Source organism: Propithecus coquereli, unplaced genomic scaffold (assembly GCF_000956105.1).
Source record: "Propithecus coquereli isolate 6110/MARCELLA unplaced genomic scaffold, Pcoq_1.0 Scaffold104, whole genome shotgun sequence".
NCBI classification, from domain to species: Eukaryota; Metazoa; Chordata; class Mammalia; order Primates; family Indriidae; genus Propithecus; species Propithecus coquereli.
In genome coordinates, this window is record NW_012134303.1 from 7,613,376 (window position 1) to 7,639,534 (window position 26,159).

General features: G+C 42.2%; 1 protein-coding gene across 2 annotated transcripts in view; it reads left to right on the forward strand.

Moving 5' to 3' along the window:
* The window catches only part of PAK3 (p21 protein (Cdc42/Rac)-activated kinase 3), a 272,401-nt gene that overhangs the window by 7,835 nt on the left and 238,407 nt on the right, over positions 1-26,159 (forward strand). The window lies entirely within an intron of this gene.

Consider the following 26,159-nt stretch of genomic DNA (forward strand, 5'->3'; position numbering starts at 1 on the left):
GGAAATCGGAGTGGTCATTTTGTGTGGCTAAAGAATGTCTTTTTTCTGAAGAGCACAGTAGCAACCGTAAAATCCTTTTGGGGTGACAGAGCAATGGGGAAACATGAAAGAGTGGTGACAGTTATTGCTTGCCAATTTTACAGATGAACATATCTGGAAAGGAGAAATGCTCCAAGAGTTGGACATTGCTGGAAAAGGCTCCTGACATATCTCCTAACACTTGCTAGCTAAAAATTTGGCAACTTCTTGCCTCTAGGGATAGATATGGGTGCCTTTAAAGTGAGGTTTTCTTATCTGTTAGATTTAAGAACACCCTTTGTACTTATCCATCATTTAGTTTACCTAGTGTGGTACTGGCACAGCCCACCCCTGGGATGCTTTTGAGCTGTCAGAAGATGGGTGGGTTATTGTCCCCAAAGGAATAATTTGGATTACTTGAACTATTGACAATTACGAGTTGTGGTTTCCCACTTACCTCAAAATCTTGGTATTTGGCAAATGGCTTTAGATCCTATCTGATATTTGTGTTTTTTTTTCCTTTTGAGTGTTTGTACTAGAGTGAGGATAGTTCATAGAGGGACTTATGGCCAGATAATAAAATTATTAATCTTTGCTGCCTTGAAAAAAATAGTTTTAGTTGTTATGCTAATAACTATCCCATTTTAAAGCTGGAGTATCTCTTCTTCAATGCTGAATAATTTAAAACTGAAACATCAAAGCCACAAATATGGTCTGTACACATAAATCATATGATACATTTCTCCTTTATTATGGTCATAAGAGGAAAGGCCATCTTTTCTTTTTAAAACTATGCTTGGTGCTTTCAGCAGAACCAGGGTTTCTCATGGGTTTTTTTCACTATTGAATTATTCTGCAAAGGTAGCATTGCTTTTGAACTCTGATTAGAACCAGGAAGGTATATCTGTCACCATACTTAATCCAAAAAGGAAAATCTCATTAAAGAAGAGACAAAAAGAGTTGGCAAATGGAGCTTACAATGAATTGGGAGGCAGAAGTCCTGGATTCCAGTTCTGGTTTTGCTACTAATTAACTGTATGACCTTGGACAAGTGCTTAAGTGTCCCTGAGCTTCAGATTCCTCACATATAAAATGAGGGCATAGTTAGGAATAGATGACCCATATTATAGTTCCTTCAATTTAAACAAAGCATTCTCATCTCCAAAGTCAAATCTTGCTTTGGGACAGAATCATTTGGGGGTACTTTTTTTTTTATTTCAGCATGTTATGGGGGTACAGATGATTAGGTTACATATGATGCCCTTACCCTCCCTCATTTGGGGGTACTTTTAAAAAATATATTGGAGGCCCCACCTTAACCAACTGAATCTGAAACTCCAAGAGTAGACATAGGAAATTTGTTAACTAGGTTCTTAGGTGATTTGGGAGAAGACTAGAAGCCCTTCCCAAGGTAAGTTTCAGGAGGCAAGATCTCCTGGGTTTTTTGGCCTGAGGGAATGACACCATTTTCTAAAGTGAGAAAGTCCAGGTTTACTCAGTAGCCCTGGCTTAGAAATCTATGAGATGAGACTGCACTTGAGGAGGCCAGGTTTTGACTTAGTTCCCTGGGGCTGGGGAGGTTTCCGCAGAGGTGAGTGGAAAACAGAGTGTTCTTTTTAATAAAAGCAACTGTGGATGAACAAACTGACCAGTCATTCAATCATGAGCATATTTCAGGTCTTTTGGCACAATACCTGCAGTAGAAGCATTATTGACAAAGGACAAAGTGATTTCCATAACTCTTAGACCATTTTGGCCCAAGCTTTCCTTTGAATCCCTTTTCAAGTTTCTATTACGTCTTTGGCTTTTTCAACTCTTGCTTCTCTTCATTAAACTCATAGTGTTGTAGTAGGTTTCTCCTTCTTGCAACATTCTAGCTTTTTATGCTACCCTACCCTCACTACATTTTAAATACCTTCTCCCTACTCTTCTCCCCCTCCCTTGATTGCATCACTGATTCTCTTTGCTTTAGCCATAGGCACTCTCTCAATACCATCTTGCCCTCTAAATGCCAAAGCGAAAGGAGTTAGCACCAATGTACACTCAGTTGCCCCATTATTTCCTTGTGTCCTTTCAGCCCTTCACTTAATTATGGGGAAGTTGGAGCTAGGGAAATGCTACTCCAAGGCAAACTTTCTGAGACAGAAAGTCTTCCTCTTTATATAAAACTTACATTTAGGAAGCATTTGCTGTGTGCCAGGTACTGCGCTGCTTTCTTTGCATGCGTTCTCTCATTTAATCACCTCCACAACTGTATTAGATCAGAATGATTAGCATTTCCATCTTACGGAGGAGGATATTGAGGCTCAGAGCAGGTAAGTCATTTGCACAAGTTCATTCAGCTGGCAAGTAGCAAAGTGAATCTGCCTGTCTGGTCCTGGGGCCTCAATGGTAAAGAGTATTCTGCTACTAAGGGCTCCCCATGGTAATAAGACTGTGTTACACCAGAGCCGAATGTGTTAAGCAACAGATTTTCTTGGGTGTGACCAGTCTGGGCCTTGAAGTAACTTTAAACACCAGGAAAGAAAGTGGGGAGGGGGGTTCATTTTAATGGCAGTGCAGTGTTGCCAGAGTTATTATGTATCATCATATGGGTGGGGCTAGACTAGTTCAATTCTTGAGAACTGATAACTGAGTAAACCTGTAAATATTGGCTTTGAGAGATGAATTCCTGAAACCTCTGTGACTATTGTTAGTTTCACAGATCATGGGAATGTGAAACATACTTTTGTTTTCCTCCTCCTACTCCCATCAGGAGGCTGGTGCCAAGGGTACAGACAACCTCTGGGAGGTAGAGAGTGACTTCCTGGATGCTCTCGGCTGAAAAGGACTGGGTGGGGAGAGACAGGGGGACAGCCCAGAATAGGGTGAATAAGATGAATAACAGTCTTGTTAGATTGGATTCTTGGGTTTCAGCTCACTAGAGTTCTTCTTGTTTGAGTCTCATTATCAAACCTGCAGCTTGCAGCGAGCGATATTTGGCATTCACCGACACAGACTCATTAAACTAGGATTGAGAGGATTCAAACTCATGAGCACAACAAAACCATGCACTGCAATTTCCAGAATATACCTACAGGATCGAGTCCATCCTGAAACCCTAACCTAATGCCCCTTTTGAAGGAGCCCAACTTTTCACTTTGACTATAGTGTAGGACATAGAGCAATTTAACATTGCTGCACAGAAACAGACCATATGTTTTCTTTCTCTTGGCTCTTTCTTAGAAAGATCTTGTACTGGCTAGAATTTCTCTAAAAATCCCCTTCCAGTTAGAGCCTTCAGAGGAGGACTGGAATACATTTTCTGCAGTGTCTGTCCTCTTTATTGTCATTTCCAGTCATGAGAGTCAATAGGCATCAAGAAACCAAGCTCTTGTAAGGCCTCAGTCGTTTGCTTCATGTCTAATGCCAGACAAGTCACTCTGCTTCTGTAGGCCTCAGTTCTTTCATCGGTAATGATCCTCATTCTCCCTTCTCCATGGAGATATTGGAGCAGTCACATCACGAAAACGGACTACTTTGAAAGGGAAGTGGTCCAAGATATACAAATGTGAGTGTCTTCATGTTTTCCCTGGCAAAAGAGATGTTTTGGAGAAAAAAAGAGGGTAGGGTAAAGGTTAAAGGGATCATTTGCTCAAGTTCAAATCCCTGCTCTCTCTCCTACTAGCTATGTAGTCTTGGAAAGTTTCTTAACCACCCAAGTGCCTTGGCTCTGGAGAATGGAAAGAGTAATGTTAATACCTACCTCACAGAGTTGTGGTGAGGAATCAAAGAGATAATCTATGTCCTCCCCATACATAGTGCTCATTTATGCACTGCCATTTACAGCGGTTATTTTTTTATTTATATTATGAATGCATGAAGCTCCATGGAGAGGATTGAGTCCCGGCTCAGGCACTAGGGACAGTCCCTTAGCCTCACTAAACCTCGGTTTCTTCACCTGTGTGATGGGGATAATAGTAGTAGCTACCTCTTAGGGTTCCTTAGGGAATAAGCAAGATAATTTCTGCAAAGTTCTCAGGACACCACCTGGTTTGTAGATGTGCTCAACAAGGTATTGCTATTATCAGTCAATTGCCGTCCTCAGTGACCCTGTAGGTCCTTTGGCCTTTGGCTTTTCAGTGTCTGGGCCACCTTTGGGCCTAGGTTTCACCCCAGCAGAGATTTCCGATGCCTATGAGGTATATATTGTTTGAGCTAAGCAGAGGAGATGACCTTTTTGCATGGGGAGGTCCTGAGACTGAGAGGGCTTCCTGCAAAAGCATTCTACAGTGTCGCACAGGCTGCTTCTGGAGAGCAGCTGATTCCCTGGGCTCAAAAATGGTTTACACAGTGACAAAAATGGGGACAAATGAGACCCTGCTTAGCAACTCTCACAGGAGCCTGGCCCCATGCAGCATAAAGTTTCATCAGTGTCCCCTCCATACCTACCCTGTCAGCCGCACTAGCTGTGTATTTCCTTCTGGCATTCCTCCAAGACAACCAGCCAGAGAGCCCTTTATCTCTCCCCCAAGTATAATATTAATAATATGTGGAATAAGGCAACTGGATGCTGCCATAGTGACAATTCCTACCTGATCAATAGAGCTGGGAATTGAGCCCTGGTGATAGGGACTGCCTTGAGAGGGGACACCTCCCAAGGTATCACCTGCCTTAGCCTGGTGACCAAGCAACCTGCCCTGCCCACTACTGGCTGTGTACCAGTCTCTGGGCCTTTCTCTATACATTAATCCTCATCTCTGGGGCCTCAAAGTGACCATTTTAGGCAAATTTGGCCTTCATTGGATTCCCCAATGTCTCTGGCTTAGTTCAGGCCCTCATTATTTCTTGCCTGAACTATTTAATATTATTGTTGCTCCTTCTTTTAATGCTAGAACAGTAATAGTGACTAACACTTATTGTGTGCTTATTACGTGCTAGGCACTGTGCTAAGCATTTACATGTATTATTTTATTTAATAGTCACAACAACCCTGTGAGGTAGGCACTATTATTCCTACTTTACAGAGGAGGAACAATAATAACAGTTAATATTTATGGAGTGTTTACCATGTGCTAGGCACTATGCCAACTCCCTTACACATATTTTCTCATTTAATCTTCATAATAACTTTACAAGGTAGGCATTATTATTACTACTGGAGATATCTGAAGGCCTGGAGTAGTCAGAGGCCAGATGGGAACCCAGACATCTATGGAGTATTCAGAGTTACATGACCCAGGAGGACTTCAGATATACTTTGACAAGTCCTTTCTCACCATCCCTTTTACTTCCCCACCAGGTGCTTGGGTACTGTAGACATTGCTCATTCTGAATCTTGCCAGGCCCATGGCCATGGCTGGAGGCAGGAGGGCCATGTCAACCCTAATTGCTAGCAGCAGAGGAAGAGTGGTGCATCCTTCCCACCCTGGGTTATTTTGGGAATGGCTGGGATCAGGATAGGGTAGAGGCATGGTGGGAGTTGCCAAATAAAGGTCGCATTTCTTAGCCTGGAGTTTTAGGCTTTCAACTATATCACTATAAATGGCTATAATGTATATTTCCAATAGTATCTACCCTATAGTAGATATAGTACAGACCCTGTACTCCAGCCACACTGGGCTACCCTGATCTGCAGAACACATCTTTCACACAAATTTCCATGCCTTTGTTCATAATGTTTTCCTACTGGGTCTTCTCCAAAAATCCTTCTCAGACCATCTCACTTTTTTATTCCATTCTTTTATTCATTCATCTTTTCATCCCAAGGACACATGTAGATCATCTACTATACACTAGGTTCTGTGCTAGGCATTTAGAATGTGATTATAAGCAAAACAGACATAAGCCCTGTCCTTATGAAGCTCACAGTCTAGTGGAGGAGGCAGACATTCAACAAATAAACCCAGACATGTTGTAATACGTGCTGTGAAGGAAAAGAACAAGGTGGTATGAGAGACAATAACAAGTGAGACTTCATTGAGATTGGGGGAAAGCATGAAGAAAGGCCTTTCTTGGGGGAAATAACATTTGAGCTGAAGCCTCAAAGATAAATAAATATTAACAAAAAGAGTTCTATGCAGAGGGAACAACTTGTGAAAAGATCTTGGTGGGGGGGCTTGCTATATTCAAGCAACTAGAAGAGATAGTGAACCAGGGAGAAAGTAATGCTCGATGAAGCTGGAGACCATGCAGGACCTTGCAGGCCACAGTAATGGGTTCTGTCTTTATGCTGAGTACAGTGGGAAGCCACTGAAGTATTTAAGTGTGGAATCAAAATAATGTAATTTATATTTTTAGAATATCACTTTGGCTGCTATATAAAATTGACCTGGAGAGTGGCAAGAAGAGAAATAGGGGTAAGTTAGGAGGCCATGACAGTGGTCCAGGATGAGAGATGCTGGTGCCTAGACTAGGGGTGGCAGTGGCCACAAAGAGAAGAGCAGATTCACGATACGCTTTTTAGCTAGAACTAAAAGGGCTTGCTGATAGACTGGATAATGGGGGCTGAGAGGAGAGAGGAAGCAAGGAAGACTTCCATGTTTCTGGCTTGAGCAACGTGATGGATGTCCATTTCTGGGCACAGGGAAGTAGCCTGAAGCAGATTGAGAGTTGAGCTCTCCTACTGGGCCATATTTGGTCTATAATGGTATAGCATAGCATATATCCTATACGATCTTGTTTTGATGATAGTTAACACAAGCATTGTTGTCTCCCCAGGTAGATTTTGAACTCCTTAAGGACACTGGGTATGTTTCACTCATCTCCATTTCCCGTAAAGTACCCAAGACATGATGTATTGAATATTGACTGATTGATTAATTAAAGGAAGGAGTTCCTTTCTATTTCAACTTTTACTCTTCTCACTAAGGCATGGGACATGACTCTGGATTAAGCCTTTTTATAAAACAAATATGACACCCTCGAAGAAATACCTGCTTTGATACAGACTTTGAACTTAATCATCTTTTGAACAATTATTGCTGTGTTGGCGTGACACACAGGGCACTCCTAACTTTGGTCTGCAGAATATACTTCAGTAGTGCAGTGAAGGCTGTATGGTCACAGAAGAATGGCCTCATGGGAGTGTGTAGGCTAGCTCAGGATGGGCAGAGCCAAAGACCAGAAGTGGCCTGAATTGTTCAGGCAGTTGGTTTCAACTCTGGGACAACTTTATACTGACAATTTCTTTCCAAAGGGGTCTCCTCAGAATTTTGAGACCTCTTGATTCCTCTTAATGTCTCTCCTTTCATGCCATCTCCTGCCACTGTCCCAAATGTAAGTCCCTTTCCTCTCCTGAGGAAGTTTCATCCCCATACATGTTTGTGCTTTCTCTTCACACTCCATCATCTCTCCCAGGCTTTTGGTCTGTGCCCTTTGAGACCTACGTTACATATCAACGAACTCCCCTGGCCTTTCACCCTCTTGCAGTATAATCTACCTCAGCATATCCCAGCGCTGGCTGCACGTTAGCATCACCTGGGGAGCTTTTTAACACATACTGAAGCCTGGACCCCATCCCTAGAGATTCTGATTTGATTGGCCTGAAGAGGGGCCTGGGTTGCCACACTTTTTAAGAGCTACTCCTGGTGATGCTAATGTGCAGTCAGGTTTTCACACCACTGATACCTGCTTTCCTTCCTGACACATCGACTCTCTTGTAGCTTTATCAAGCATAAGCTGCTCATCTTCCTGGGTTGCACATTCTACAGAGCTGAAGAGTGATGTTCACACTCCCCTATTTCCCCAGCACAATTTTCAGGCCTTTTGTGCTCATCCAAAAAAGAAAAAAGAAAAGGAAAAAAAAAAGACAGCAGATAACAAAATTAAATACAAACTAAATTTATTATTATAAAAATTGTTTTAAAAGCAAAAATTACGTCAATGCTCCCTGGAGTTGTCATGCCATGCCCACTAGTCTCTTTTGTCATCTCTTGTCTTCCTCATGCACCCACACTTTTTCTGGACCGGTTTATCAGCTTCCTCTCAAACCTAAGTCCTGCTTTTATCCTCGATAATGGTAGTGGCCCTGTGGATAATCCATCCCACATCCTGGAGTCATGATTCCTTCATTCCTTTCCCAAATATTTATGAAGTGCCTATGTCCCAGGCACTGTTGTAGATGCTAAGTAGATAGCAGTGAACAAACGGACAAAAATCCCTGCCCTTGGGAGGTTTATGATAGGGGGCAGGGGGTGGGAATGGGGGAGATAATCGAGCAATCACTAAACAAACAATTATAAGGATATAATTATAAGGATAATACATAGAATGTCAAATGGTAATAAACATTATGGAAACAATTTAAGCAGGGGATGAGGTAGGGAATGCTGGGAGAGAGGGATCAATTTTAAATATGAGGGAAGGTTATTTTGACAAGGGTATCTTTCGTTGAGCTATCCATGCAAATATCTTGTGGGAGAGCATTACAGGTAGAACGGCAAGTGCGAATGTCCTGAGACAGGAGCATACTTGGCTGTGAGGGGATGAGTCTGGCTGAAGCTGAGTTAGAAGATGAGGTCAGGGTGGTAACATGGGGACAGGTCTTATTGGGCCTTGTAGGAAATTGTAAGGACTCTGGCTCTGACTCTCAATGAGATGGTGAGCCACTGGAGGGGAGAGTTCTGGGTAGAGAATAGGATAGGGTCTGACTTATGTTTGAATTTTCTTTGATATCACTTATCTCCACTCACCTTTGTCTCGACTTCATTTTGATCATTGCCATCAAAACCCATTGCCAACTTATGGGTTTTGTCCCTAAACTGCTCTCCCTCTGGAATCTTAAACTCAAGCATTGTGATTGCAAGAGCCGGTATATCCACCTTTTTCATTCTAATTGTACGCTCTCTTTCTCCTCAGCTAATTCTCTCATCTCTTGACTCTACCAAGGTCTTCCTGGATATCAGCCCCTTCTGGCTTCCCTTCTTTCCCTCTCCCTCCTAAAGCTCATGGTGCATCGTTTCCAGCAATTCTCATGTGTCAACTTTTTTGCCTGCTTATCCTTATACTACACGGGGTCAGCAAAGCTCAAACCATAGATCATTTTAGTGGCTCTTGGTCTTGGCTGCACATGAGAATGACCTGCTACATTTAAAAACATACTGATGTCTTTCGGTGGGGGGGGGGGAACCAAGGGCAACACACGTAACCTAAACGTATGTACACCCATCATTTGCTGAAATAAAAAAAAAAAAAAAAAAAAGAATGTACACAAAAAAAAAAAAAAAAAAAAAACATACTGATGTCTGATTTCACTGGTCTAGGATGGGGCCCAGATGTAGGTATTTTTAAAGTTCCCCAAGTGATTTCAATAAGCAACCAGATTGAGACCCTCTAGACTAAGCCAGCATCTGCCTCTTCTCTTTCTATGCATCGACACCTGAGCAGGAAACCAATCGCAATTGCTTCCTGCAAACTGCTTGGAAATGTTACAAAGTGACCTTAGTAAGCTACTTATCACATTTCTCTCAATGTTAAACTAACCTGCACCACTGTCCCCCAGCCTTCAACTCCAGTTTTGTCCCTGTCTCTCCCAGAAGATGACTTCATTTCCCATTTCTTAGAGAAAATGGAGGTTTCTGGGGTCTTAACCTCCTGCCCTGCTACCTCAAACCTAGATGTATGTATATCTACTTTTATTCTATTCTTTCCTCTGATGTTTCTGAAACTTGCTTCCCTTTTATGGTTCTTCCTCATCTCACTCAATACTGGTTCCCTTCAAAATATCTACATTCTCTTTTGTCTTTAAAAATGTTCTATTCAACCCTATATCCTCCCTCTCTAGCTACTGCCCTATGTCTCTTTTTCCCTTCCCAGCCAAGCTTCTTGAAAAAGGAGTCTGCTTAGCCTACCTCCATTTTCTTACCTTCCATTCATTTCCTCCGTCCATTGGAATCTGGTTTCTGCTCTCACGAAACATCTTTTGCCATGGACACCAGTGATTTCCCAACTGACAAATCTAATGAACATTTCTCAATCTTTTACCTTACTTGGTGTTTCTGACTCATTAATTTATACTGCCTGCCTTCCTGAAAATCTGTTCTCCCATGGATTCCGTGACACTATTCTTTCTTGATTCACCTCCTACTTCTTTGGCTGCTTCTTGAGCTCTTCTTCCTTTTCCCAGACCTGAAATATGAGTCCAGGAAAATATGAAGAATATCTCTCTCTTTCTTTCTCCTTACTACTTCACATTTTTCTTCACAATTGTATCCATGCCTATGGCTTCAACTAACACCTACTTGCTTATGACTCCCATATATATACGCTCACCATAGATCTCTCTCCTGAGCCCTAGATGTGTTTATTGGACTGTCTATGGGCTGTCTCTCTGCCTGGAAATTCCACAGGTACCTCAAAGTCAACGTGTCCAAAATTGAACTTGACCTTTTATATACTCTGACTCCACTACACCAGAAACCTTAGTCAACCAAGATTTCTCCTTCCTCTCTCTCACCTTCCACAATTACAAACCCTCCCAAATCTATCTCCAAAATCTTTCTGTTATCTATTTGCTCCTTTGCGTCTTGACTGTCACTTCTCTAGATTCTCATCATCTCTCATCTGGACCATTATCATATCTTCCTAACTGGAGTGCCTGCCATTATAGCAGCCTCCTTCAAGCTGTCTTCTAAACCTGAACAATATTTCCACCATGCAAAACTTATCATGTTACTTACGTGCTTGTATGCCATTAATGACTCCTGGGGACTCATAGCAGTGGTTCCAGGGGGCCCTGTGTGTATTCTGGGATGAAGTTGGGAGGCAGCAGGCTGAGTAAACCACTTAACAAGGTAAAACCCCTAATTTAACTAGGGCAACTGTGCTTTGTGTCTGTTTATCATCCTGGGTTTCTGAGGACATTTTTCTATTAGAATGTAAATTCTACTACCAGAAGAAAAATCTGAATGCCATTGATGTTGACCTTCACAACAAACTAATAAGTTTACTATTTATCAGGAATAGAAAAGTATCTCTTACGTCAAGAGCATGAAGGCTTCGTAGGCCTTGTGTCCAGAAACTGTGTCCCCTCCAGATGTGTTAATTTGGTTACAAAGCCCAGACTGAGGCCTCTCACAGCTTGATGTGACTTTCTGTGAGTGTCGTAAGGCCCTTTCTCTGCCCTTTGGGATTGCTAGTGCCTGTCAGAGACACAAAATGCAGAACTCGGCCTGAAGAACACACATGGCCTTGATGCAGGCACCATTCCTGATCGGCCTCAGGTATCAAATTGCATACAGTTCTGTAACTTGCATTTCCTACTTAACATATCTCTAATATCCTCCCAAGTGATTAAAGAGCCTATTTAAAGCTGTAGAATAGTCCATTGAATGAAAGATTGTTACATGTTTTCTTTGTGAAATGAAATTCTGTTCCTTCTATCAGAACTGGGAGAACCTTAGGACATCCCGTCCAGCCCCCTTGCTGTGACCCCCATGGGAACCGATTCCCAGTGAGCTCTTAGTTCTCACAACGGCTCAGTGGCCCTAATTTGCTCTTCCAAACTGTGATTAAACTCAGGCTGTAGGCTTTTCATCTGCATTCAGGAAAGGGGAAAATGCACCTTCTTACCTATAAAAAAGGAGATTTGGCATTGACAAATCTGGTGGTTTCCAGTCCCATGCTGTAAAATTGTCTTCGTTCATTCAGTTTAGAGAACATTCATGGTGAGTCGAGTCTGTGGCCATACCCTGGCTTCACCTGAGCCTCTAGTGTCATCTCTCCCTAAGCAAACATTCTTATCACAACTGCTGTTAAGTAAAAGCACTGAGCTGAAAATTAGGTTTTCATCAGCTTCTAAAGCTGATTGGGCCACTCAATTTACTATGTGACCTTGGACAAGTCACTAAACAATTCTCATCTGCACAAGGAAAGGACAGTGTTGGACCAGATGATCGCTGGGATCCCTTTCAGCTCTGATACCGTGAGTCTTTGATGCTAGGAGATAATTGGTGTGAAGCGCTTTGAAAAGTTCAAAGTACTATATAAATGTGAGGTGAATTAATTAAAGCTACTGCTTGAAGTTCCCATAGCAGCAGCAGGGGAAGTAAAGGGCCCTTCCTGATTAATACACAACTGGGCAAGTCAACATCTGAATCATCTGAAGTTGAAAGGGTAGTGTTGTTTACTAGGGATAAAAATATTAATAAGGGCTATTATTTATTGAGACAAAAGAGTATGCTAGTCACTTTCATATACATTTTTGTTATTCACCCCCACAGTAAACCTATCATTATTATTATTTTTGCACTTTTACAAATGAGGAAACTGAGGTTTAGGGAGGTTAAGTGACTTGGTTGAGGTCACACCCCTAGTAATTGATGAAACTAAGATTTGAAGCATGATTTTTTTCTGATTCAGAAGCTCAAGTATTTTCAAGTATGAGAAAATGTGAAATTCAAGGCCTTGTTTCACTTAGTACTTCTCAAACTTTAATATGCATACGAATCACCAGGAGATCTCGCAACATTCAAATTGCTGATTCAGTAGGTCTGGGGGAGGGTCTGAGCTTCTCTGCCTTTGTAACAGACCCTCAGATGCTCCTTGATGTAGCAGGTCCATAAACCACACTTTCAGTGGCTAGGAGCTAGAGGCCTTTATATAGGAACCCCCTGGCCTACATTTGCTCCTGGAGCAGGGCTACGCAGGCTGCACACTGCACAACTCCAGGGTACAGCGTTTGCATTATAGTCTCTGCGCAGTGTGCCTTCTAGAGTTGCGTGCTGTGGTGCACCTGCCCTGGACTGAGACCATGGTGAGTAGTAAGTAAACCTACAGGATCTACCACCACCTGGGCCATGTCTGAAGAAAGGGAAGTGCTCTTTCCCCCACAAATGAAATATTGATCAGTGCAGTTGAGAAAAGAAATGCAAAGCCGGTCTGCCCACAATGAGGGTGGCCCATTTGGCGTTCTGAGGCAAGATGGGAGGAGGGGGAGAAGGAAGCTGGCTGGCTGGCTGGCAAGCTGGCTCGCTGGCTGGCTGGCGTGGCCGGCTCCATTCTTATGCTAACAAAGCCCTGATTCCAGGCCGCAGCTGCAGCTTGTGTGTGGGGGCTTGGGCCATTCATAGCAGCTTGCTTTACGAGTGCCAGACCCCCAGAACAGGTGCGGCCCCACTTGTTATTTTGCGCAGCTCTGACCGTCCAGACAGGGAGCTGATTATCACTGTGAATCAGGGATTACTGTTGATATTCCAGCTTCTCCCAAACAAAGGGGCCAGCCTTGAGACAGCTGTCTTTTCTGGCCACAGTGAGGCTGACTGCCCTTAAGGCCATGTGGGCTTCGTGCGGAGGTGGGTTTGCATTGGAAATGGAACAGAGGAAAATCAGACCCAGGTAAGCAGTTCTTCTGGGACAGGTCAAAGTGTCTGAGTCAGAAAGTTCGGGAGCCTAAGCTGACATTCTCCAAGCGGGAGATCAAAACCTATAGAGATATCCCTAAACTGCCCTCCTCTGGTCAGGGGCTGCTACCCTCCCTAGCCCTCTCTTAGTCTGAGGCCTGTTGCAGTGGCTAAGGGCGAGGGAAGGGTAGCTGGCTGTCATTGTGTCCTTCCTCCTTTGCTCAGCCTCAACACCAGGCTTTGGGAACAAGGAAATCAGCTTCTATTCACAGAAAGGAATACAGGGGCCTGTAGCACTGTGGTTAAGAACACCAGCTGAAGGGCGAGGCAGCCTGGATCCAGAGCTTAACTGCATGAGCTTAGGCAATCATTTGGTTTCTCCAGGCATCAGTTCTGTCACTTCTCATAGAAGAATGACAATAGTTCCTCCTTCGTGGGGCTATTGTGAGGATTTATTATTAATAATAATTAAAGCTAACACTGAGAGAGCACCTACTGTGGACTAGGCACTCTTCGTAAGCACTTTAAGTGCTGTAATTCACCAAATCCTCAAAATGACTCTATGAGAGAGGACCTCTTATTATCCCCATTTTATAGATGCAGAAACCAGGGATCGAAGGGGTTAAGTAACTTATCCAAGCTCACACAGCGGGTAAGCAGGAGAGCTGAGAATTGAAGCCAGGTATTCTGCTCCGGAGGCCACCTCTTACGCACTATGCTTTACTGCACAAACTCAAACAGCGGTGAGCACAGTGTCCAGCACACGTAACTCCTCTGTAAACGAGGGTGGTTATGATTCACTAAACTGATTTGGCCTCACACTTTCAATGAATGGCTAAATATGTGTCACCTAAAAAAAGGAATATATGTTTTTCAAATATGAAATATGGGTTTCCACAGCTAGAGTCTTCATAATGGAAAGAGTGATGGTCTTTGTTGGCCCCAGGGCTCCTGCTACATTCACTCACACACAAAGGAGGGTAGGACAATTCATTTTGCCACTTGGCTTAGCACACCATTTTTGATGCCCAGAGCAGCTTTTCATCTCTACCCACCAAACCGCCTCCTCTTCATTCTACAGCCCCTTCAGGCCCATTGCTTCCCCGTAACCTTTAGCCCTGTGAATTTGATTCACTTATTATTTCAAAGAAAGAGAGGGAGTGAAAGAAGGGGGTTTAGGAGGGAAAGGAGAGTAAGAGAGAGCGAGAGAGATTGAGAGAGAGAAAGACAGAGAGAGAGAGGGAGAGGAGACACTTCTTAGAAGAAAATGAGAAGGAAAAAACTATCAAGTCAGTCCCATTCAACTCTAATCTTAAATAGATTGAGAGAGCAGTTTTAGAAGAATGTTTATGGAAAAGGAAATATGTCCATAATGTCCAATTAAGTGAGAAAAGCAGGCTACAAAATATATAGAGTGTGACGCCATTTTGGAATGTCTGTGTGTGTGTGTGTGTGTGTGTGTGTGTGTGTGTACAAATATAGAAAAAAAGATGAAGAAAACATTCCAAAATGTTAACAGTAATCATCTGTAGGTAGTGAAGTTGTAGATTACTTTTCTCCTTTAAACTTTCTGTAATTTTTCCAGAATTCTAAATAAATGTGAATGGCTTTTGTAATTAGAACAAGTTGTAAGGAAAATGAGAAAGTAGGAACAGGATATGTCTGTACTGTCTGTGTGAGGGGTGGATACTGCCCCCAAGAATGCCTGTACTGGAGAGCATTGTGTCCTATGTGCGCTGCCAACAGCATTGTCTATGTTCTAGGGAATGCTAGACTATTCAACAGGGCTGCAGAGAGCTTTGAGGTGCGTGTTCAGTTCTCAGTCAGGTCCAAGAGTGTCTAATCTTGCTGCCCAGACAGGTAGGTAGGAGTGGAAGACGCTGATCTGTGGTGTGCTCACTTAGGATACCCTGTGCCCCTGACTGTGGCTCAGGAACCTGATGGTACAGTTAACATCCTAAAGTCTTGCCATAAGGGTAAAAACTGGAACAGGGCCACGGGGGCCAAAGCAAATAGATCAGGGACCAATGAGTGCAAAGGGTCAGACTTGCTAACAGAAAGGGGAGGTCTAGAGGAATCGTCTGTGAGCTGGAGGTAGGCCAACACTGAGGCTTCTTAGGCAGAGTTCTTGTCTTGGGCGTGGCTGTGTTGTAAATGGGTAAAAGAGGCAGGTGCAGGATTAGGGACAAAGGCATAACTAGAGGCCACAAACTCAAATACCTTTGGGGGACAGTCTGGTAGCATAAATGACTGCGGGGTCCTGGGTGAGATCTGTGCTGGGCTGGAGAGAGCAATTCCCACTTAAAAGAGCAGTGGGAAGCCTGGAAATGTTGGCCCTGGGTTTCCACGTCTTATGACTTTTCAAGGAAAGATAGAAATCCAGATATTTATGTAGAATCCCTCAACAATTAAGTTTTTTTCAATGCCAGGACACTATAGGCCAAACAAAATGTATCTGTGAGCTACAAGTTTTTAAACTTTTCACTTTTAAATAACTGTAGATTCACAGGAAGTTGCCAATACGTTACAGAGGGGTCCCTGTGTACCCTTCACTCAGTTTCACCCGATGGTTACATCTACACAACCATCATACAATATCAAAGCAAGGCAATGACATTGATACAATGTGTGTGTATAGTTCTATGGCAGTTTATTGTATGTGTAGGCTTGTGTATCCAACACCATAGTCAAGGAACAGAACTATTCCACCACTGCAAAGATCTTTCTCATGCTACCTCAAAATAGTCACACCCACTTTCCTCCCCCCCCATCCCTAAGTACTGGCAACCACTAATCTATTTTCCATCTCTGTAGTTTTGTCATTTCAAGAGTGCGATATAAATGGAATAGTATGTGACCTTTCGAGATTGGCTATTTTTACTCAGCATAATGTCCTGGCGATCCACCCAGATTGTTACATATATTAATAATTCATTCGTTTTTATTGCTACATAGTATTTTATAGTATGGCTATACCAGCGTTTGTTTAACTGTTAACTTATTGCAGGACATTTTTGTTGTTTCCAGTTTTGGGCTATTATAATACAGCTGCTATGAACAATTGTGTACAGAGTTCTTTTGTGGACAGAAGTTTTCATCTCTAGGATTAATGTCCAGGAGTGTGATTGCTGGGTCATAAAGTAAGTGCATATTTAGTTTTATGAGAAACTGCCAAACCGTTTTCCAGAGTGGCTGTACCATTTTACATTTTCACGAGCAATGTATGAGTGATCCAGCTTCTCTGCATCCTTGCTGTCATTTGGTGGTGTCACAAAGTTTCTGCTTTAGCCAATATGACTGGTATTAGTGATATCTGGTTTTAATTTGAATTTTTTTAATGGCTATTGATATTGAACATCTTTTCATATGCTTATTTGCCATCTATATATCCTCTTCAGTGTAATGTCTATTCATGGCTTTTGCCCATTTTCTGCTTATTAATAAATTTTATGTTTTTTACAGTTGAGTTTTGAGAGTTCTTTATATATTTTAGATATTAGTCCTTTGTCAGATATATGGTTTGTGAATATTTTCTTTCAGGCTTTAGCTTGTTTTTTCATTCTTTTAGTAGGGTCTTTCATAGAGCAAAGTTTTTTTGATTTTTATGAAGTCTAATTTATTGGATTTATGGATTTATGGTTTATGGATTGTGCTTCTGGTGTCATGTCTAAGAATTCTTTACCAAGTCCTGGGTCCCTGAGGTTTTTCCCCTATGTTTTGCTCTAAAAGTTTATGGTTTTATGTTTTACACTTAAATCTATGATCTACTTTGAGTTAATTTTTGTGCGTAAGGTGTGAGGTTTAGGACAAGGTTCATTGTTTTGCCTACGGATATCCAATTGTTCCAGTATCATTTGTCAAAAAGGCGATTCTTCCATTGAATTGTTTTTGCACCTTTGTCAAAAATCAGTTGGGCATATTTGTGTGAGTCTATTTCTGAATTAGGTATTCTGTTCCATTGATCTATTTGTCTATCCCTCCATCAATACAATGCTCTATTGATTACTGTTGTTTCGTAGTAAGCCTTAATATTGGGAAAAGCAATTACTTTCACTTTATTTTTATTTTTCAAAAATTTTTTAACTATGCTAGGTCATTTGTCTTTCCAAATATATATTAGAATATTACCTATATCCACAAAAATTTTGCTGGGATTTTGATGGGAATTGTATTAAATATGTATGTTAATTTTGAGAGAATTGACAATTTTGCTATGCTGAACTTTCGAATCCAGAAGCACGATATGTCTATCCATTTATTTAGATCTTTGACTTTTTTCATCATTGCTTTTTAGTTTTCAGCATACAAGCCCTGTAGAGGTTTTATTAGATTTATACCTAAGTACTTCATCTTTTGAGTGATTATAAGTGGCATTATATTTTTAATTTTGATTTTCACATGTTCATTACTAGTATATAGAAATACAATTGATTTTTGTATGATGATATTGTGTCCTGCAAACTTAAACTCCATTGTTATATCAAGGCTCATTTTTGTAGATTTCTTGATATTTTCTATATAGATGATCATGCCTTCTGCAAATAGAGCCAATTTTATTTCTTCCTTTCTGATCTGTAAGAGTTTTATTTCCTTTCTTGTCTTACTGCACTGGGTAGTACTACATTGAATAGCAGTGATGAAAGCAGAAATCCTTGCCTCATTCCCAATCTTAAGAGAAAAGCATTCGGTCTTTCACCATTATGATGTTAGCTGTAGTTTTACTTTTTTTAAAAATTAGCTTTATTGAGATACAATCCACGTGCTATACAATTCGCCCATTTAAAGTAAAAAATTGAATGGCTTTTAGTATATTCACAGAAGTTTGCATCCATCGCCACAATCAATTTTATTCATTACCTCCAAAAGAAACCACACACACCCTAGCTGTCACCACCCAATGCACCATTTCCCCCAGCCCTAAACAACCACTAGTTTCCATTCTGTCTTTCCCCTTCCATTTTCTGGAAGACATTGTGGAGAATTGGTGTTAATTCTTCTTTGAATATTGGATGGAAATCTCCAGTGAAAACTGGTCTTGGAGATCTTTTGGAGGGTCTTTCAAATTACAGATTCAGTTTCCTTAACAATTACAGGTCTACTCAAATTATCTATTTCACATTGGGTGATTTGTGGTAGTTTGTGTATTTCAAGGAATGGCCCATTCCATCTACCTCTGTCAAATTAATGTGTGTATAATTGTTTGCACTACTCCCTTATTATCCTTATGATGTCTGTAGGGCCTTCAGTGATATTTTCATTCAGATGTCAGTAATTTGTGTCTTCTCCCTTTTTGTCAGTCTTGCTAGATTAATTTGATCAATGTTTTTAATCTTTCCAGGGAACTAGCTCTTATTTCATTGATTTTTCTCTATTGCATTTCTGTTTTCAACTTCACTGATTTCCGCTTATATATTTATTATTTTCTTCCTTCTGCTGGCTTTGAGGGTTTTTTTTTGTTGTTGTTGTTGTTCTTTTTCTAGTTTCTTGAGGTTGGAGCTTGATCACTGATTCAAGACTTTTCTTCTTCTCTAATATATACATTTTAGTGCTGCAAGTTTCCTTCTCAGCACTGCTTTAGCTGTGTCCCACAAATTTTGGTATGTTGTATTTTCTTTCTTTCTTTTTTTTTTTTTGGAGACAGTCTCACTCTGTTGCCTAGAGTGTGGGCTAGAGTGTCATGGCGTCAGCCTAGCCCACAGCAACCTCAAACTCCTGGGCTCCAGCGATCCTACTGCCTCAGCCGCCCGAGTAGCTGGGACTACAGGCATGCGCCACCATGCCCGGCTAATTTTTTCTATATGTATCTTTAGTTGTCCAGCTAATTTCTTTCTATTTTTAGTAGAGATGGGATCTCGCTCTTGCTCAGGCTGGTCTCGAACTCCTGACCTTGAGCCATCCTCCTGCCTCGGCCTCCCAGAGTGCTAGGATTACAGGCGTGAGCCACCGCGCCTGGCTGGTATGTTGTGTTTTCACTTTCATTCTGTTCTCTAGGTTTCAAGTCTTGGCAGACTTGACAGGGTTTTCTGTTCAAGGTGTCAGCTGGGCTGGGCTCTTACCTGGAGTTTCTGTGGATAAATCTACTTCCAAGGTCAATCAGGTGTATGCAGAATTCAGTTCCTTGGGGTTGTAGACCTGAAGTTCCCATTTCCTTGCTAGTTGTCTGCCAGCAGTTGCTCTCTGCTCCTAGAGGCCACCTGCATTCCTTCCTACATGGCCCTCTCTATCCTCAAAGACATTGACTTGGCAACCTGGCATGTCAAATCCTTCTCATACCTCAAATCTCTCCAACTTCTGCTTATTAGCAAGAGAAAACTCTCTGCTATTAAAGGGTTCATGTGATGAGATTAGGCTCACTCGGATAGTCTTCATTTTGCCATATACTGTAACATAATCACTGGAGTAATTTCTCATTGTGTTGATAGGTTCCAGCCACACTCAGAGAGAGATTATATAAGAGAAAGGGTCATTGGGGGTTGTATTTAGAATTCTGCCTGCCACAGTAATTAAGTTGAAAATGTGAACTAATTTAAAGAAAAATGTTGGGTAAATGGTATGAGCAGAATTTTGCGGGGAACCCAGAGGAGTAGTTCATTTTAAGGTCCCTTCCAAATTCTATAATTCTGTAGTTGGGAAGTCAGGGAATATTCTGCTTTTCTGTCCACTATGAGGCAAAGTGTAGCAAAAATCAGAGGCCAGTGTATTCTTCAAAAATGTCAAGGTCATGAAATACAAGAAAAACTGAGGAACTGTTTCTAATTAAAGGAGACGAGAGAAACAAGGAAACTAAACTCAAAGATTGTTCTATGTTTGGATTTTATACCAGATACTTTTTGTTCTTTTGTTCTCAAGGATGTTATTGGGATAATTGGTGAAATTTAAATGTGGTCTTTAGATTAGATAATAATGTCATGTGAATATTAATTTTCTGATTTTGATAATTGCCCTGTGGTTATGTGAGCGAATGCACTCATTTTTTAGAAATATACACTGAAGTATTTAGGAATAAAGGGGCATGATCTACATCTTGCTCTCAAATTGTTCAGGAAAAAATAATGTGTACATGTATAAATATGTACAGAAAGAGACAAAAAGGATGAAGGAAATATCACAAAAGGTTAACATTGGGGAATCTGAGTGAAGGGTATATACAAATTCTTTGTACTATGCTTTTATGCTTTATGCTAATAGCGCTTCAGATGAGAATCATAGCCCTTGTCGATACCTTGACTTCAGCCTGGTGAGACACTAAGCAGAAGGTTCAAGCACTCTGGGCCTGGACTTCTGAACTACAGAAACTATGAAAAAATAAATTTGTGTTGTTTTTTTTCAAAGTGAGCAAAAGGTATATAAGAAGGGTTTGAAATGAAAAAAAAGGGTATATTCAAGAGACATTATGGAGAGAAAATTACTACAATTTGGTAATTTTCCTGACTAATGTGGTCAGAGAGAGAAGAGTTGGGGATGGTTTTGAATTTGGGAGCTTGGAAATTGGGATAATGCTGGCAGAAAGAGGCCAATTGAGAGAGAGAGAGATAGTTGGGAGAAAAAAAAATAAGTTTTAGGCCTGTTGAGCTCGAGTGAACAGGGGACATGAGTGGAAGGGAACATCCAGTGGAAAGGAATTGGTTAAGGATTGAAGCTCAATAGAGAGGTCAGGGCTGGAGCCAGAGGTTTGGGGGGCATCAGGATGGTTTTGGAGATATTTGGAGCACCTGTTGTAATGGGAAGAAAGAAGCTGAAAACAGAAGGATGTTTCTGGGTCCCCCATTGCACACCTAGTCAGTTGTGAGTCCTTGTACTGAAGTCAGACAGATCTAGGTTTAAATCATGGCTTTGTTCATATCTGGCTCTGTGACCCTGAACAACTGCCTAAACCCCTCTGAGCCTCAGTTTTGTCAGCTGCACACTGGTGACACTAATCATACCTGCCTTGTGCAGACTGTATGAGATAACGTATATAAAGCACTTAGCCCATTGTCTGGCACATGGGAAGAGCTGAAGAAATTGGAGCTACGATTGTTATTGCTATTTCCTTTTATGTGCTTGTCTGCATTAGGCAGCCTTCTCCAAAAAGGCCCCTCCCAGTTTAGGTTACCTTTTTTGCTGGCTGGAATGAGGCAAGGCTACCATAGCATGGCATCTTTTGCTTATGGAGGGCAGGTCCACAACCTGTCGTTGTAAGAGGTAGACTCCTTTCCTCTTCTGGCAATATGGGTAGGTGAAGAGGAGAGCACAAGGGGCTCTAGGAAGTTAGAGTCGAAGCTGGGGCTGTTGGAGCAGGAGCAGGCCCCAAAGTCTCACCTAGATCACCAAGAGTGATTCATTCCTCCAAAGTCTTTGCATTTAGGAAAGCTACGTGGTGCCTAGGCCCCTGATGCATGTCTAGGGAGGCAGTGGCTTAGAAGGGAATGTGCCTGGCCCAGGAGGGAGGCGATCTGGCTTCACCTGCTGGCACCGAATCCCCCTCCAGAAGGTGTAGCTCTGGGCACCGCACTTGTAGCTTACATTTGTTTCCTCCCACAGAAGCACTAATCAGTCTGTAGTCTTCTGCTCCTAGATCTTAATGCAATCAAAAAGATCACAATGACCTTAAGATTTCCTGATTAATTCTTTTTTTCTCCCTAGTCAGCGTTACTTTCTTTAATTTCTCAGCACTTGGCTCATTTTCTCAGCTCAATTGGCTCCGTTCCATGCTCCAAGTACCTTCTTCCTCTACTGAGGAGAGGGTTTGGGTGAAGTGGCGAAGTTCGGAGCTGCCTGGCTGTGGCAGATGGAGGATCCCTGTGCTTGAATGAAGGTGTCCCCAAAGAGGAAGATTTGAGGGTTTTGACAAAAAGCAATCTCAGAAAGTGACGTTTGGTAAGTGAGTGTGTGTGTGTGTGTGTGTGTGTGTGTGTGTGTGTGTGTGTGAAAGAGATACAGAGAGAGAAATCTTGAGAAAGTGGTAGGAACAAACCGAAATCATTATTTTCTCTCAGGAAAAAGGAGTACCGAAAGAAACCTGCTGAGGCGAAGATGAGTATCAGCGATTATCAATTTTCCAGAGGCCCCTTGAAGGAAGTGCTTTGAGATCCTCAATGGGGAGAAACTTAAGATAAAGAGACGAATAGATCTGCCACCCTAGGTGGGCAGCTGGAGTCAATGCAAACTGCCCAAAGCAGGAATTGTGATTTTTTTTTCTCCTGCAAATACATTCCTCTTCCAGTCAACTCCACTCAGTAAATGGCACTACCACTCACCTGGCTGCTTATGTCAAACTTCTAATAGCTATCCTGAGTTCCTCCTGTTCTCTTATACATCATATCCCAGCCGTAAGCAAATCCTGTTCACCTATCTTCAAAATATATCATGAATTTAACCACTTCTCACCACCTCCTCAGCTATTAGCTAGTGTGAACCACCATCATCTATTTCCCAGACAACTGCAACAGCATCCTAAGTGGTTTATTTGCTTCCACTTTTGCTGTCAGCGCTGCCTTGGATGGATGTTCAGGTTGTGTACTACACAAGGGCGCCATAGCTATGGGCGTGCCATTTATATCACAGATACATACTAACTTACATAAGATTGTGCAGATGGGTGCAGACATTCTGGGCTTCTTGGCTCCAAGTCTGAGAGCAGCGGAAGAGAGCCTGCTCCTACATAAAACTGTATCAGTGCACATGGCCTTGCACAGACTCAGGAAAGCACATGTACACACACGCAAATGCACACACATGCATAAATGCACACACTCAGAGGCACACACAAATGGACTCTGTCCTGCTCAAGCCCTTGGTGTCCCCTGAGTTCACTTCTTTCCCCCACTGCCATTGCTCTCACAGGCTGAGCTCCCATCCCTTCCACCCCCAGTTGCCTCATCGGGGAGGGGATGGAAAAGTGGGGTGCAAAGTGCTGTTGATGGTACATGTCTTACAATGACAAGAAATGCATAAGTAAGAAGAATGTGGGTGCTCACAGCCAAGGTTCCTCCCACCGTGACTCTGGAAAACTGCCTTGGGCAGGACTTAAATTTGTTTAAGTTGTACAATAAAAGACTAACGTAATTTTTGTTGTTGTTTTTAAAGTGAAGAAGGGATGTCTCTTTTGTAATTTGCACAGATAGTATTAGGTAGTAGCAGATTGCCCCCAACAGTCTCACCTCCATGCAACAGTCAGCAAGAACTTTAACAAACACTTGAGTATGTTGATCCTTTACTTAAAACCTTCATATATATCCCACTGTCCTTAGGATAAAGACAAAACTCCTTACCTGGCCTATAAGGCATGAGTGATCTGGCCCCTACTTTCCTTTGCAGTCCCATTCCATATCACCCTCCCTCTTGTGCCTGCCCCCAACCCCAGCCACACTGGCTTTCTATCCCTTGAGCTTGCCAAGCTCACTTCTGTCTCATTCATTGAATTTCTTGTCTATCTGTCTCCCCACTCCATCCACCTCCCCACTCCTAGAGTGTTAACTCTATTAAGCAGGGACTTTGTCTTGTTCACCATTATGTCTTCATCACCTAGCACAGTGCCTGGCATGTAATAGGTGGTCAATAAATATTTGCTGAGTGAATAAATAAATGAACAGGACAATGGGCAATTTTGGTCCCCTCACTCCAGTGCTGTTTGCTAAGATGAACGTCACTCAGCCCCATCCCTATCGTGCTTTCAGATCCTTTGGTGAAATAAGATGGCCAGAAAATGCAAGTTGTTACACATTAGAGGGCTGAAAGTCCGGTTTGGTCAGGAGGAATAATAATCAGCATAACCAGCAGTTATTGAGATACTAGCATGTGCTGGGCATTGCCTCTGGGCTCTTTACTCATTTAATCTGCACAGTAACCTTATGAGGTATCTCCTAGTACAGTATTATCCCCATTTGATTATGTGCAAACTGAGACCCAGGAGATTCTGTGACTTGGATTCAGACACAGGCAGTTTGACTTAAACCTGTGCCGTATTGTGGAACAGTGAGACGACTCTCATTTCCTCTGATTTCTTTTCTGAAACACCCTGGGAGTGCCCCCCTACTTCTGTGCAATCTCGTTGTCTTGAACCCAGCCCTGAGGAGCAGGTAGGAGCTTGCTATGTTGGCAAACAGCAGTGAGTGCAGATCTAGTTAGCGTCCCCACAGGGAAGGAGCCACTTCGATGATTGACAATATAAATTAAAAAGCTGAGATATTTTGTACTTTCTTGATATTGAAATCTATAAAGCCATCAAATCCTAAGCCAGCCTTGCCAAAGTAAAAAGGAGTTGCAGCCACAAAGTAAATTTAACACCTCTTAGAATTTTTCTGACATCAAATGGAGCACTTCCACTGAGGTGAGAATGGCATTAGCTTGAAGCTCTATGGGGCTGAAACCTCAGCTATTACAGGGCTGCATTGCACCTGCTACTTTCACCTGGGAAGAGAAATTGACACACGGGGAAGAGGCAAATGAATAGGCAGGCTTTGTAGCCCTGACTGCGCATAAAGAAAATGAAAAATAAAACAAGAGAGGGAAAAGGCAGTGTAACCCTCACCATTAAGATGTTTGCATGCTCATGGGCATAATAGAATTATTTTCTTTATCCCACTTTTTGATTCCCTTTAATAAAAGATGACAATTGAAAGTACAACTTGAAGTCAGTTTACCCCTTTATGCTCAGAGCCAGAAACACAAATTTGTGGCTATACTTGGAGCTTTCCCTACATATTTTATCGAAACCCTAGAACCAGAGAAGGGACCTAAAAGACCATTTGGTTCAACCCATTCCATACTTTGCAGATATGGAGACTGAGGCCAAGAGAAAGGAGTTTTGATTTCATTTTCACCAAGCATGTGCATGTCTCTGTGTGTGTGTGTGTGTGTGTGTGTGTGTGTGTGTGTGTGTGTGTTGTATGAGTGGGAGGTTTACCTCAGGAGCTGTTAAGAGGAGAGATGGAAAGATCTGCATTGAGAAGGGAAAGGGGTACAGAAAAATGTTAGAATCAATACAGTGTTTGATATATAACTAGTCATTTGTCACATAAAACATACACACACTGCAAACAGCAGCCTTCTATGTGGCAGAAACAAGAGGGGATGTTCTCAATGGAGGGAGGGCCTCAGCCAAGGAGGCTAAAGGGGGACCATTCATCCCTCCAGCCTCTTTCTGTCATTGCAAAGAGTGGTCCACTCCACCACCTAGGTTTTTGGTGAGCTCTCAATATTTTCCTCGGCAGAGACTTCCAAAGGCTGCTTTGCTAGTGGCTGGTGGCATTTAACCTCTGTGGGAGGGATGGAGGCTTTTCCTTTCATCATGAAATCCATTATTTTTCTTTGAAGCACAGTGCAAAGCTTTTTACAAATTGCATGGCAAAAATAGAAATGCAGCCAGTCCTCAACACAGCCCTGTGGAGGTCGAGGCAACCTGTCCCTCAGGCAGCGTGTATGGAGAGCATGTTCATTTATGCACTTAATGGTAAATCTTTTGGTGGGGGAAGCAAAAAGCAAGCCCTTTCTTCCTTTCCTGCCTTAAAGGGAGCTTGATTTGAAATGGGGTGGAGCTGGGAGCTCTGAAGAAAACCAGCCCAAGTGCAGTATTAGACTTTGCAGGAGGGAGTCAGAGTATCACAACTCGGCTGTGAACTTGCTTTGAGACCTTGGGTAAGTTGCTTCCTCTCTTTGGGTCTCTGATTTGTCATCTGCCCCACCTGCTTCATAGAATAGCTGAAAGGTATAAATGTAGAGAAAATAGACACACATATGCTTTGGAAACAGTAAAACTCCATATGAGTGCAAAGGATTATTACCGTCATTGTTTTATGCCTGCTCATGGGGGTGGGGTACCTGCATTCTTGGGGCCACATG